Raw genomic sequence first — 15866 nt, forward strand, 5'->3', positions numbered from 1 at the left:
TCTTCCGTAGGGCAGGAGGAGAAAATAAGGAGGCTATGGCAATCTGGCTGCCTCATATGAAGATAATAACCAATTGTGTATCTTATTCTGAGTGTTTAACCACTGGAGCATATTTTTATCTCATTTGCTATACTGAGAATCAGGAATAATGATGCTAAACTTGGCTTAGTTACACTGAATGTAAGCCTGATATCAGTAAAGGAGCATCAGAACCTCACCTACTTAATACACCCCATCTCAGGAAATGGGACATCTTTTATAATGTTAGTAGCTACTGATGAAAAGGAGTCATTCATCCCTGGCTCATAGGTTGACGTCAAGGGAAAGAAAAGGGGAAAAAAAAGAAGGCATGGGAATGAACAAATGAAAACTAGTAGTCATGAAGTTATTTATTGTATGTGTCTGTGCAGCTGGTATTCTGCAAAGGCTAAATGTGAGTCTGAAAAAGCAACTCTGGAGCCCCACCAGACTGGTGCTTTTGTGAAGCCTTTGGCAGCTTTGAAATGCAGACATTAGTAATGAAATGTATTGGCAATCCTTACAAGAAGTTCAGCTATTATAAAGGACTTGCAAGGAGTGAAATTTCTCGTGCCTTGCAGATATGAGGACGATGCAAACTCAATATAATGGACACTATAGTAGTGAAGCACACTTGGAAAAAGGCAGAGAAGCTTCTGAGTTGCCTTTCAAAATTTCTTCAAAATAATAAAAAGGACGAATTAAGTTAGAGATCCTAGCTATAAAAGCAAATGGGACTAAGGTACTGGAAGAAGCAGTCAGTATATCAAGAAACTACCTATGAAAGATTATGCATGGCACAGTACCATGTTGAGGGGAATAGCTAGGCTGACATAACTCATAGAGGCAGCCAGACAGAGGAATAATTTTCTAGTTATCAACAGCTCACACATGAGATTTTTATCTTCCACTCTACACTCTTTTTGCCCTGCAGATAACAGCTTCGGTAGAGAAAGGATGGGAGCTGGGATATATTTTACTATGAGTATGACCACCTCACTAACTCAGGCTGTACAGAAGCCAAGAAGTGGGAAAAATATATTCTTGCTTCACTGATGAAGTAAATGGATTAAGGTAAGTAGCAGCATATGGCCAGGGGTGCTTCAAGAGATAAATTTCAGCCAGAGGCCGCTGGGCTTCCTGCCTGTGTGCTTTTTTTCCACCTAGATAATAGTCGGCCTTTGTGCAAGAAAAGTTTCCATGGCCCATACCAAGATGTCTCCTTTTTTTCTTCAGGTGACAGTGTTTCCTCTGCAACAGACTGCCAAGTAAAGAGCTGCTTATGAATGCATCTTTAGGGGTATCGGCTGTTTCCTGCCAGGGATAGCACCGTGAGTATGTTGCCTTACTACTATGAGATGTTTCTGGATTTTCAGTTCTATGACATGTGTTTCTTGCCTATGTGTTTCTCTCTCTGCTTGTCCTTTTCTGTGATTCAAGGGTAAATATATATCTGTTTTATGATGGTGCAGTGAGATGTTAACCGCATGAGGTGAATGAATTTTTCTGTTTCTGTTCGCAGACAGACACTTCTTTATGCCTGTATCAACTTAATCCATTTTTGTCCCAGTGAGTAAATGAGCAGTGAAATGAGTAATGAGACAAGTGAAGGTACGAACAGAAAAATAGCTAGTACAAAGTTTACGTATAATTAAAACCAAAATCAAAATAAACAAAACAACAACAACCCCCACACTCACTCACAGGGCAAATTGTATGAATGAGAAGAGGAAAGGCGGCTGTTTCCTCTGCCTGGCCAGAGGATGAAGAATCTCTCCAAAGTGTTCAGGCCCCTGATGAGGCAGATGGGTCATCAGGATCAGGGCAGGCACTGCACAGTTGCCTTTCAACACTTGATTTGAAAATCTCTTTCTCCCATTTTAAACAGGTAACAGCAGAGTCACACAGGTAAAATGTACATAGGACCAGCTTACATTAGTGGTTGGGTCAACGACAAAAGAAGTGAGCTTGAACTTTTTGCTCCAAAAAGGAAAACTTTAAAATAACATTTCAAATCCCCTTTTTAGTTGTCTCAAAGGGTGAACTCTCCCCTTCTAAAGGGGATACTGGGCTTTTTTCTTCTTTTCTCTCATTTACAAAATTACTTTTTGTGCACATTCTAATGCATTTTATAGAGTTTTTAAAAGACAGCTTTACCAGCTGTCAGCTCCCAGCTACACTTAACTTTCTATGATTTAGCACCTATTCAGGCAATGTTAACTTTACATTTAATAGTCAATGATTTTTACCTAAACACAAAATATAAACATTTTTCAGGAGCTTAATGCACCAAAATCTACCCAGCTCTCCGTAACATCAGGTCCTTTTTTCATAACCTTGTTTCATATTTTGCATAACACTTAAAAGGGGGAGGGTGGTGAAGGGTGGGGAGAAGCCCTCTAATTAAGGCAGTTGAGTGGAATGCTCTGGTAAGAAAAACTCAATATTTTCATGTTTGCAAAAAGTCACTGGTCAGATTATATGACCTCTTCTTATGCAGGAATTCATGACAGGAAGTGCAGTGACTGTAGCAGCATTATCGCATTACAGGGTCCAAGGACATTTGTAGGCTCTGTACTAGTAGAAGAAGTAGATATGCATCACCTTTTCTGTTTCTTCCCATTTGCTCATCCTCATGCCGCACCTACGCAATGCTTGTAATGACTTTCCACTTTCATTGTACATTATTCTCGTTGCCTTTCTCAATGCCTTCCATGCCCTGCACGTTTATCAAGATAAATTTGGATTCATAAAGTTAATAACTGTAACCCCAGTCCAGAGGAAGACAGCCAACCTATGAACAGTTCCACAGACATGACTACTTACAGGCTTAAATTTAGGCAGGTGCTGCTGACTACAGAAAAAAGGTGCAGTGTTCCCAGCCCGTATTTGAGTGGCTCTTCCAAGGAAAAATATTTGCAAAGTTTTTCAGACAGTGAAACAATAAGCTATCGCCCTCCTTGAACCCTTTCTTTGACTTCCATCATTTTTTTTCAGATAATTCTCACTCCCCCAAGTCTCTGTTCTCTTCCAATAGTCAATGCACGACAGGCTTAAAGCAACCTGGATAAAATTTGGCCAGGCTGGGGAATGTCACAATGAGGCTCAGTCAGGGTAATACAGTTGCAGTCTTTGCTACTGCTCCCATAATAAGCTGAACAATTTCCATCATCATGTCCTGTACATTGGGCTTAATTGGCCCAGTCTCTCTGAGGAAAGGCAGCAATATTGATTTACTGCACTGTATAAATGTGTTTATAGCTTGGCACTAGCATACTTATACTCACTTTTTTCCAACGTGGATTTCAAATAAGCCCTTTGCTCAAATGAGTTTATTAACTTTAAAATGCCTGAAGCTAAATCTGAATTATGAGAGGTAAGCTTTGGGAAGCTCCAGGAATTGCTCATGGAGTCTTCTGTTAGTACCAGTTGTGACTGATTTGTAAGCATCACCAGTGGAAAAATAATTAAGTAAAAGCAAACCTGGAGGCACACATCACCTCAGTCTGAGCTGCCTTTTGCTTCAGTTGGCACTCAGGCCCAGTGGATTCTATGGGATTGCTTGAGCAGCTCTTGATTTAAGCCAATGTGAAATCAGAGTATAATCTATTGCTTCCTCTTTTTATGAATTTCATTTTTAATAGTCCTATTTCCCTGTTTCTGTACTGGGCTGCAACAGACTGGGGAGAAGATCATCTGCAGTCCCTCCAGCAGTGGGTTTCATGGGTCTGTTTTGGTCTCCAGTATTTTAGAGGTGGGACACAGTTCCCTCTGTCACAGCCCGGCACTGCACAGAGCACTTCTCAGTGCTCATCAGCGCTGCCCTGTAACGCTGCTGCAGGGGCCGTGCTGCTGCACCGTCCTTCAGACTTCCATATGTAACAACAATTATCATCCCTGCAGGGGCAGTTAATCAAGCAGAAAGTTTCAGCGGACCCCTAAGTACAATCCGTAATTACCTATACCTCCTCAAGATTAGGTCTCTCCATCTAAGGAATAATACAAATTTTCAGTTGCTAGTAGTTTGACTTTATCTAGAATGAAAAAAAGGAACACCTTAATACCTATGGAGAAAAAAATATTTGTAAAGAACAGAATTAAATTAAGAAAAGTAAAATTTAGGATGAATGTCAGGGGTGAAAAATGCCATAGTAATATTTGCTAAACTGTGGAACAATCTCCCAAGGAGAGTGATGGAGTTCTGGGGTGTGAAGAACTAAAACTGCATCAGGCAAAGCCTCAGGCAAGAAAAGCCTGAAGAAGCGGCTGTAGCAGCGCAGAGGTGGTGCATGGCAACAGAAAGCCATAGTATGAGCTTCTGCTCAGACATTTGCAGTGTAGCAAGTACATTGTATGTGAGAAGGCACACTGAACATACAGGTGTCCTGTACTAAAATCTGTGCATATTTCTTAGGTACATATGATCTGCATAGTTTGAAATCCTACCTGCATTTAAACTAATGGAAATTCTACAGGTTAAACACACATCAATCTGTCAGGGGACAGATTGAATCTGGCCAGTGAATCTGGCTTCCAATATCTTTAAAGATTCTTCAGGTTTATATGCAAGTGACTTTTCAAAGCATCGCTATGAGTTAGAACATGATTATTACTGTGTATTTAAAATTTAAAATCCTTTGAGGTTTTGGTTGGTTTCATTTTGTGTGTGTGTGCTTTTTTTCATTTGTGGTGGTATGTTTTTTGTTTGGTTGGTTTTGGGTTTTTTTTGTGTTTTATTTTGTTTTTTAAGTCTCCTTTTACTTTTACAATTCTCCCTAGTATTCAGCTCTAACATGTACAGGTAGGAAAGGAGAGACAAGAGGAAAGCATTTCTCACTTGCCAGAGGGAAATAAAAATACAACCGGACTTACTACGGAATAAGAACTAGATGCATTTCTCTGCTATGTTTTATTTTGCTTGCTTCCCAGGGATTTTGTTTGTAGTTTGTGGTGGATAATGAGGAAGTACAATACCTCCTGTACTGCAGCCCTCTGGGGAATCCCTTTTCTAGAGGAAATTTTGAGCCCAATATTATCACAAGTTATAGTCCGATCTGAGGCAGCATGGCTGCTCTGTGAATTGGGAACTGCTTGCTTCCCACCGTGCCATCCATTACAAAACCATGCCTGCTGATTACTTTTTGTGCCAGTGAGTTGTTTATGTGATGACAGAAAAACACCCTGTCTGTACACCAAGGTCAGGATGCGATGTCCCATTCACTGTGGAGATTAGCTCGCCTTGCCTCTTCTTTCTGAGTGGCAGCCATAGGGAAGAGCTGCAGATGTTACGAAGGGACACAATTTTTATTTAAACATCATAATGTGCTGGTATCAGATTATAATACAAATTGAACACTTTTGCAGAGTACCTAAATTTAGGAAACATTATTTTCGCTGCAGTATTTCTTGGTTCTGCTGTGATTCATAAATACTGGATTGCCTAGACATTTATTCAAATGAAGGGCATTGTGATCAGACAAGGGAAAGTCCACAGAAGCTGCTTCATATAAGATTCAGGCAACTTGCTCTATGTACAAAGATTTTACATTCCAAAACAAAGGCACGGAGATGTACTAGTCATGACCCATTTACCTGTTCTCTGGAGATTTTTGTGTCTCCATAAAACAAGAAACAGGGCAGAGAAGCTGAAAGTGAGGAAATAGTCCAAATAGACTGGAGACAGAGAAAGTGTGGGAAGCTGAGGGCAAGAGGGCTGGTGAGCTGAGTCCTGGATGAACCCAACCTACAGGTGGGAGAATGAAACCATCTCCAGTGACTTGACTCCTACTGGGCGTGGGGAACACGACCTTCACAGGTAAGCAGGCTTGCTTTAAAGATACCCTGTGACAACACCAATTTTCCTTTTTAACACAGAATACTTGGAGACCCTGCATTTTGTCCCACCACTTAGATCAAGGCACTCACAGCCATCTTTGTCTCATTCCCTTGCACCAGCCGTGAGGCAAAGGTGATGGACTCTTTTCAAACTCTTATCATTTGTGTCTGTTCAGGTAAAAAAAGTGCCTATTGCCACTCACCAGATCCATGAGAGGGCTCAAAAAAACAGACATGGAAAAAGCAACGGCTGTAGCTACTGTCCTGGCTCTCCTGTAGATGTTGGCTTTTCTATTTGTTCAGGTTAGACTACTGCCACTTCACAGTGCACTGCATCTGCTGGAATGAGATTGGTGCCATTTGTATTTATCATATGTATTTGTACTGATATTTCTTATTTTTATGTTTTGTAAAGCATCTCCCCTACAATTTTTGCTTTTACTGGACTGGCTCAAAGTGATTCATAGTGTGCGTTTGATTAGCCAGGGGCTGCACAAGTTGGGAGACCCAAGATCTCCCTGGAGCTCTACAGCTGCCTGGGTGACCCGAGGGAGGTTTCTCTCTCAGCCCCACATCCTTTCATACTAATAGTTGTAGAGATAATAATAGAGGTTTGCCTCTTGTACTTAAAAGGACTCCAGACTCTCAGCTGCAAGGTTGTCCTACATTATGCAGTGTATCTATGTCTCCTCTGGTGTATCCAATGCCTTGACATTAAAGGGTTTTTCCTTGCAAAGAAGGCTTTTATTTTCTTTTTAAGTTCAGGAATCATGAGATCAGGATGCTGGGTTTTTTTAGTTTACCACAAAACCAGTCAATCAGTGAAAGGTTTTAACACATTTTCTCTTGCTCCAAAGGAAAAAAAAAAATGTTGTCCACTGCAATTCACACAATCTATTAACTAAAAGGGTTAGACAGACCTTGGGGATACAACAGGCATACGTAATCAACAGAAAAGTCTGTCCTGCCTAGCCAAATTTTCTCATGGGGACACAAATGCCAAAATGCTGTGACTTTGACGAAGCTGGGGCCTCCTGGTAGCACACAGATTTTCATTTGTGGGAAATGGAGGCAAGGCTACAGCAAAGCAGGGGCTCAAATCACAGCACACCCCTGCTACACACAGGTTCAGCAAAGATGCCTGATCCAGCCAAAATGTGCATAATCAGCCTTGGACACAAGACGAATAGTTGTGATGGAAGCTGAATCTTTCTTTTGTTCTTTATATTTTCTGCCTTTTCTTTGGGTTTGTTTTCCTCTCTTTTCTTCCTTTGCAATTGTCAAGGAAGCATCTGTGAGTTTTACTAAACAAATGTTACACATTAAAAACCCATTTCTGCCTGCCAGAAATGAAAATGGCATCTTATTTGAAAACAATATGTAATTGTTATTGCTGTCTTGTTGCAAGTTACGCCCTTGAAAAATTACAGGGACTTATTTAGTAGCAACTGATGCTGAGGAAAAGCATTATAACTAAAGCAGAAAATTAACTGTTGCTTTATCTTTGAGAAATACAAAACACAGTTCCAAACACCATAATCCAAATGGCTGACATATTTTGCTCTTAAATGTGTTTACAAGCACTTCAAGGAAAAAGTACTAATACTTAAAGGACAGAATGAAGTTAAATTAGTTCCGTGAGCGAGGCTGCGCTGGGCCAAGGCCTGTGCTGCAGGGACAGCGAATCCAGCCCAGCTCCCAACAGGAGGAGGAACGGACCTACTGCAAGTATTAGAACACCAACTTGGAGAATGCCTATAGGTCCAACGCCAATATGCAATGCCTGGAAATACAATTTTTACCAAAAGTCGGCACCTTGAACACCTGCACTGCCAGGCAAAACAGCTAACAGTCACTTCTGGATTTTTATTGTTAATTTTAAATTTTTTCTTCTTTTTTTTTTTTTTTTTCTTTATTTTGTATTTTCTATTATTAAGTCATATTAAGTAACTTAATTAGTATTAACAGCTTTTTACAAAGCAGAGCAGGAAACACAGAAGACTGCTCACCATAGCTCTATGTTGGAAACCCTTGGAAACCTAGCATTAATTTCAGCACACTATCAAAGCCCCCCCTCTCAGTAGAAATTTAGCCACTATTTTTCACAGTTACCTGCTATTTATTCAACAAGCAAGTTAAATGTAATTTTCCCCTCACACACCAGGGAAAACATATAAATACATTTTTATTATAAATTATGGAAAGATTTTATAAATGCTGGGTAAACCAGTATACAAAAAAATGTGGGAGCTAGTGTAAAGTATTTCTCCTTCTTGTTCATCCAAGTGGGTTGGAACCATAATTCAGAAGAGGTTAAAGGACTGATAACAGAAGAAGCTTATCGTTAAAACTACAAATTCAGCAGTGTAACCTGTATTCACAGATGAAGTGAGCTCTGAAAAAGACCTGTAATATAGTTATAGTCATACTTCCCACCTTCTACTCTTACTAATTGTCCTGTTACTAAAAGTATCCCTTTAAAAGTCTTACGAGCTTTTTATTTAAACTCCTTTCCTAGGGTAGAAACGGTCAGATGAGGCCCAAAAACCTCTGCCAAGAGCTCACTGAGATGTTAAGAGCTGAATGCTTAGGGCTGATACAGCAAAATTTCATCTATGTAAAACTGTCTGGAGCCCCATCTACTGATGTTTTGATACCTCTGAAACAAAGCCCTGAGGAAATGCAACCCTCTGACGGCAATATGGGAAATAATGTTTTAAGTTGTAATCCATCTTATATATATTAATATAAAACATGTCTTTTGAAGCATATATTCATTCTTCTATATTTTTTTTTTCGGATTACTGATTTAAAAACAGCAAATACAGTATTCTCTGTTTGACCTCGGGAAACATCTAAATACTTTTTAATGTAGAAGAAAAGATTCTACCTAATTCAAAAAATGAAGGATAGGAAGAAGTGTATTTTCCTTTCTCAACTTGCTGGTCCTGTGCTGGTGCCGCTAGTTCTGTTTTCTCAGAGTGGGGTGCAGAGTGTGAGCTGCAGGTAACAGCCTGGTGTGGTTGTCTGGGTGATGATTACACAGCAAATCCGCACAATGTTGCTTACTGAGATTTCAACACTAAACGATCTGGCCAAGCCAAATTTCAAGAGTCTGGAAGCCAAGTTCCTAGGATCTCACTGGCAAGAAAAGAGGCTAATATACCCACCATTTTAAAAAGGTGGCTGTGAAGAATTTGTCCATGCCCTCCCACTGGCAAGAAATTTCAATATATACTGTACGGCAGTTGATGTCACTATACCACATAGGCTGTAACTGAAACTAGCAGTGGAACTCATCTTTATTAAGATTGATCTACCATTAATAGAATATAAACATGACTCAGTGTAATGGCTTAAATCTCTGACAGCTTCAGGTTTGCCAGCAGTGGATTTCCATTCATTTTCAGCTGGGAATTAGGAGCATTGGCTGAGCAAGAACATTTAATGTGCCACAGACAGCGTCTTAAGATTTCCTGCGCATACACGCGCAGAGGAGGGATACTTGGGAAAAGCTTTGTTCTCCACCTTTCTCGAGATAATGGTGGAATGGAAATTTTGCCTGTTGTACTCAGGGTGTGCCATAAAGGCACCTCATCACCTTTGCCATAACACCTCATAGCCCCTTATTAGCTTTTTTCTTTTTATAGTCCTGTAGGTAAAAGGGTTCATCTTATTTAAAAATCCCTGAGGCTACTAGCACAAAACTATTGAACTGCATAAGAAAAAACTCAAATACAAAAACCAGACGCATACATTCGCCTTGGGGATAAACATGTTATGATATGGGCAGAAACTCTGCTCCAGCTCTATTTGACGGCAATGTAAAGCAGTCCCAGTGCAGCCAGAAGATTTCTGAGTTTACGCCAGGTTGAAGGAGAGCAATGTTTGTGCGAGGATTATCATCAGGCCCCTCACAATCACATTTTCACTTGCTCCATGTGAATGGGGACTTGCTGACAATTCTCTGGATTTACATTTGGAAGAAAGAGTTTCATGTTTGACATTGTAACTCCAATGTCATGTGTCTGCCTGCCTCACCCGCACTCTTTATATCGATCCTGTTCCCTTTTATTTCAGTTACATATGATGTAAGCTATAGTAGCAACGCCTGCTCTTTCTTTCTGCTTCGTTTTTGGCTTAGAGCAATCTCAAGCAGTCCCCAGTTTTTGTGTGTGCATCCACTTCACTTGTTTTATAAAACTGCCTCAGCCAATTTGGATGACTGAGAAGGAGTGAACTTTCTCTCACCCTCAACTGCTCCAATCTGAATTTGTAAAAACTCTTCAGACTGAACAAATGCAGAAGATATTATTGACAATTTTCAAATAGTTCGAAGATTTTTCATGCATAAGTACTCAGAATTACAGAGTTTTATCTGAACCAAATCCAGATGCTCTGAAAACTTCCGAAGGCCTCACAAGTATGAAGATACTTTTCTTACCATCACTAGGAGGAGTGGGCAACTGCTGGCAGTGGCAATAACATTCCTCACAAGAAGATAATGTGTGCTTTCCCCAGCCACTAGTAGAATATATCCCAGAGCTAAATATATTGATATTCATTTAGTATCTAAAAGCACCTACTCATAGTAACAGAGGCCACATGTGGACCACACATGGGTGGTTTGTGGTATCCAGCTGAAGCAGTGGGTGCCCCTCAGTTTCTTGTCAAAATTTTATGTTCTAGTAAGTCATTAAAAAAATGATCATCTCTAATCTTGAGATTATAGTCCTCAAAGTCACATGAGGATTACAAGAGAGAGAAACAAGGACATTACAAAAAAAGAAAGTCAGCTGGATAGTAATTTCCTCTGGAAGGCATTTAGGGTGATGGACACTCAAGTCTAAAACTCAGTAGCTGAGAAAGGCAACATAGAGACAGGAATTAAGGGCTACCTTAATAAGAAGCAACCTGGCATGTTTTGACTCTGCTGTGATTAGTTGCTTTTCCCCCCTCCCCATCATGTTTGAGACCCCACCAAACTAACAAACAAACAAACAACAAAGCCAATTTATTTTAATTAAAAAATGTTAAGTAACTGGCACTTTCTTTCCTGAAAACTCGTAAAATGAATTATAGCTCTGTGCAATTAAGTGAGCTGGGTTGCAGTATCCTGCAAAATTAGACATCCATAATGGGAGCGTTGACAAGCCCTTCACTGTAGCAATACAGTGGTGCCCACTCAGAGGACGAAGCAAAGCTCATGGGGAATAATTAAAGAACATTTTGGTCAGCTTGTAATGCAAATATGAATTTTTTCAGATTATGCAGAAATAAGCTGGAAATCCACAGAACATCAGCAAAAAAGACTAAAGTAACAAAACCGACTGATGTTTGTCCAAACAGTCCTGAAAGCAAAAGGCTGGGTGGAGAGAGGACAGTAAGGTTTTTGAGTAGCTGGGTTCAGGAAAATGCCTCTCTCCTCTTTGTCTCTCTAACCTTTTATTTTTGCAGTCTTGTGCTGGAGACAAACTAACCTGTCTTTTCATTAATCCTACATCCTTCTCCTTCATCTAGAAAAACGGCACCAATTCTGACTTCAGATTCACATTTTACTAATTCAGAATCTTGTTACAGAATAGCATTTCCACACTCAAATGTATTATTTTCACTCATCCATGGCTATATTCTGTGTCAAGCCAAGCTTTTTTTATGTCACCTTTTAATGGTGCTACACACAGCAGAGCCTGTTGATTACACAGACTATTTTCAATTCCAGTTATTGTGAATTAAAGTCAAGCAATTTTGGTGAAATCACTAGAGACCACCTAGATTTAAACAGATCTATCATCTGGCACAAGAATACAACTCTATACTGCAATCTAGCTCCTCAAGTTCACTAACGACTGAAGGAAATTTAGAAAAACATTCCCTCCAGCTAAGCATACTAATTCCCAAATTAAATGCATCCTATTTTGTGCTAAGTTGATGAAATAATGATGGTCAATGATAACATGGAATAGCTATATCCAAGAGTTAGCACTTTCATACTTAGCTTGCTCAGTATTTCCAGCTGTTCTTCAACTGTGTTACTTTCTGCTTCAAGAAGCAAATTTAGTGCAAAAAATATCCAGGGAAAACAGAGATATAAATATTGATTTATTAATTGTTGATGTCTATCTGAAAAAGTAATGTTTTGTTTATTTTGTCAACATGGTAAATTTAGGCAGTACCTTTTCTTCAAGGGGACTTTCTGTATAAGAAAACAGTCAAATTTAGAATCAAGACTTTAAACTACAAGGAAGAGTCAAGTCATAAAGTCTCTTAGTTCTCTCCTTGCAGGTTCTCATTTACTTCTTTCCCAGTCTTCCTCATACAACCCTAATTCACTAAAGGACTGTGTTGAACATTTCCACAAATGCAGGCATTTGGACAGGATGAATTTTAAATATTAGCCCATAGATACTGGTCTCCTTATATTCAAAGGTGCAAGCCTGAAAAATTGAAAGGTGAAGTAGGTAAAGCCATAAGGCATGAAGAAGACACAGTCGTGTTTACATCACTGTTTATCAGTTTTTGTATATACTGATTATTAACACAATATTGTTTAATGACACCGTATATTTTCTAATGTACCCTAGAGTTCCTACTTGGTGCTTAAGCCACTTGATGGATTATTGAATTTCTAAATAATTTCTACTGCTGAATTAGGGAATCACGTATTCCCAATGCTGGCTGCACGAGCAACTGGTTCTGGTTTGAGTTGCCTGACACAGAGAGTTTTCTATTTCATGAACTACTGTGAGAAAAAATCATGTGATAAAGGTGTAACCCAGCAATGAATCAGTAAATAGCTGTTCCACTGAAGATCAGCTCATTAAGAAGCAGACATCTGAATGAAATAAGGTTCCTGGGGAGTCTGTGGCACCAGGCATGCCAGAAAGCGAGGCATGAAACCTTGTTATATGCCATGACCAACCAAAAGGAATTTTTACCTAGGCAGGATTTGTGGTTAATATTCTGGTCTTGTGCTTTGCCTATTGAGGCCCCAGTGTGCTTTTGTTTATGATGTGGTTCTTGTTCAGCACATTTACATGCAACCGTGGCTCTGTCACCTCTGGTACAAAACAGAGCTGGGCTGAAATGCCAAAGGCTAAAGCGTTGTTTTCAACATGAAGGAAACCCAAACAAAAATATCAGAACTTCCGATTTCTTTTGGGTTTTTTTGGTTTTTTTTTCAACAAAAGCCTTAATTATAGCTTCTTATTCAGTAGAATAGTGTTGTTTGGCTATATGACAGATGGTTAAAAGACTCCAAGAATGTTTAAGTTATAACAAACTTTTTTTAATTAAGTTTGTTCATCTGAGATAGCTGAATGACACAGCATTTGTTTAACTTTGCAATACACAGCAATATTCACAGCTTAATTAAATACTTCATTTGCCAATGTCTAGTTGTGATATAAAAAGACCAAGAAGAAAAAATTAAATAGTCTTTAACTCTCTTAGCCAATTTCTTCAGAAAGAAGATTGGGTTCTGTTAAAAACACATGGTAAGCAATCTTTTTTATGAAATGGCAAACTAAAGAACAGTACTACTACCCTGTGTTAAGAGACGCTGTCCTTTTGCACAACATATTTAAAAACACACTCTCTCTACCAGCAGCAGGTATGTAACTTCAACAGTTGAACCAGTGTTCTACCACGTAACATGGCTGCAATGAATTGAAAGGGAGAAAGGCAGAAAGGGGATGAAATACCACAAATAAAAATCACAATTTCCCTTCTTTTTTTTTTTTTAATTTCTAATTTATACAGTTGGAAATTTGTGATACGTGACTAATAAGGAAATAACTGAGAAGGCACGCTGCACTCGAATGTGTCTCTGCCAACATACATGCAAGTAAAAATAGGCGTTGGATTTAAGTTCAGTTGAATGAAGCACCTATTCTATCTGGAGTGAGGAATTAAGCCATAGACTTAGTTGCTGTAAAGCTGCCAAGGTTTGTGTTTGGTTTTTTCTTTCTTAGTTCATGCCTCCATACCTAATCATCCTGTTGCGATATATACATATTCTATGCAAAGAAGTATGTATTTTTTTGTTGTACCCAGCACAAAAAAAAATCTGTAGCAGCAACTATGTATTGCTATTCAGTGTGCTTAGCAAGAATTTCCCAATGAGTGAACAAAGACCATGATTTCCAATAATAATAATGTTCTTATATTGACTAAATTCTCTGTTATGGTCATGAAAATCCTGGCTTCACACAACCAGGCTGAAGGAGGTGTGCAGGGGAATCCACTGGAGACAGAATGGCAGCGCAATGGTACAGTGATCTGTTTCTTTGTATTTTGCTGTTGCACATTGGAAAAGGTCAGACCCAAATAAAACTGCCAAGATACGATATTCCTCTGAGAGGATGAACATGGTTTATGTGTCTCAGCTTTGCCAAAAAACTATGGAAACAAATGCTTCATTTTGTGAATAAAGATGTAGGCACAAATACTGCCTCAAGGAGGGTGAAGACCACCCTTGGGCAGAAGTGTTTAGGCGTTGCAGTGGTGAAAGGTTGGGGGTGTGCTTTGTTTTGCAGAACGTTTGGGTGTGTATAACAGCCCTGTCTAAACAGAATTGGTGTGTCTGATGGCTGATCCAATATTCCAAGGAGGTCCTCTATTCAGAACTTGTTTTCCTTCCACACTTACCCTACTTTGTGTATTGTGCTAGATTATACTGGTTTCATAAGTAAGTGGCAGTCACAGTTACTGTCCATCTGGAGATGTTTTGAGGCTCTACATAAAGTTTTAACAACTGTGAAGGGGGAAAAATACTAAAGTATGCAGCCAGGCTGAAGTGGTTATCTCAAGATTTAACCTACTGTGGCCAGGAATGCACAAAGGACACTTCATAGTCAATGTAAAACTTATTTGATCTGTGGCCTTATTAAAGCAGCGAGGAGCATTCTCTTGAGGTAAGAGATTGTCTCTCTGTAACCTCCTAATGAATGAGATAGTTATAAAATTAAAATCAGACTGAAAAATCTCTACATAGTCAATCTTAATTCAGGGCATTTATAACTGAATCAGATACTTGGTTAACTCTTGCATTTGTCCTGTTTTTTGCTTTTTAATACACAGATTTTTTGCTTTTGATATCCTTTACTAAGATTTTGGTTTGCTGTAATGTGTTCTTGTGCTATTCATTATGGAATGTCAATCAGTTCTCAAAATGCTTGTGCATGCTTGTTACATTTTTTCATGTTTAAAAAGTCTGGATTTTTCAGTGCTTAATAATTCTCCTTTTTGGTTTTGTGTGGGTTTGGGTTTTTTGGTTGGTTGGTTTTTGGTTTTGTTGGGGTTTTTTAGCATTAACAACAATATATAGGATAAGCTTAAATTTCATATGCATTTCATGTGCTACCAATGAAGCAAATGTGATATACGCTGTCAGACAAGCCGTGCCAATAAATATTTGGGAAAAAATGAGATAGCTTGAACAGATATCTATTACTGGTATTTGGTACTTGATATAATTCTCCATGTCCTGAATTCTACATCCTAATTCCTGATATTTCCAGCAAATCTAGCTTACAGTTCTCAGACTTTATTGCTTGAGGAATAAGATCCCACAGAATGAAATTCCCTTATAGATTCACTAACACATTACAGCAAGTGGCAGGAAAAAATAGACACTGTTCATTTTTTGGAACAAGTGTACACATAGAGAAACATTTTGATAAATTGACATACTACACTAGTAACCTGTAAATCAGATTTTCCTTTGGGAAAATTTAAAAAAAAAAAAATTAATCACATAAAAACTTAACATATAAATCTTTAATTTCTACCTCTGTGATGATAGGTTATATGTTTTCAAACATCTGGCTAGGCAAGAGTGCTGGTTCTGCAAATAAACCACTCAGGTGCACATCCTGAAACTATGGAGTAGGCCTTTTGAAGTCAAGATGATTTAGACTGGTCATCTTTAAGCTTATAAGTAGGTAGGTACTTGTGTCAGAGTCAAAGGGGCACATCAGGGATTTAGGATGGACCACATCTCTGTAAACTAC

The 15866-nt window shown here is 39.0% G+C and overlaps 1 long non-coding RNA gene across 1 annotated transcript; it reads left to right on the forward strand.

Moving 5' to 3' along the window:
* Positions 1–462: 462 nt before the first annotated feature.
* Positions 463–8066, forward strand: LOC135579448 (uncharacterized). The gene is made up of 3 exons (XR_010472550.1): positions 463–1092; positions 1255–1349; positions 1541–8066. It is a non-coding gene; the product is annotated as an uncharacterized LOC135579448 (long non-coding RNA).
* The last annotated feature ends 7800 nt before the right edge of the window (positions 8067–15866 follow it).

The sequence above is a fragment of the Columba livia genome, chromosome 4 (assembly GCF_036013475.1).
Source record: "Columba livia isolate bColLiv1 breed racing homer chromosome 4, bColLiv1.pat.W.v2, whole genome shotgun sequence".
In the NCBI taxonomy this organism is placed as follows: Eukaryota; Metazoa; Chordata; class Aves; order Columbiformes; family Columbidae; genus Columba; species Columba livia.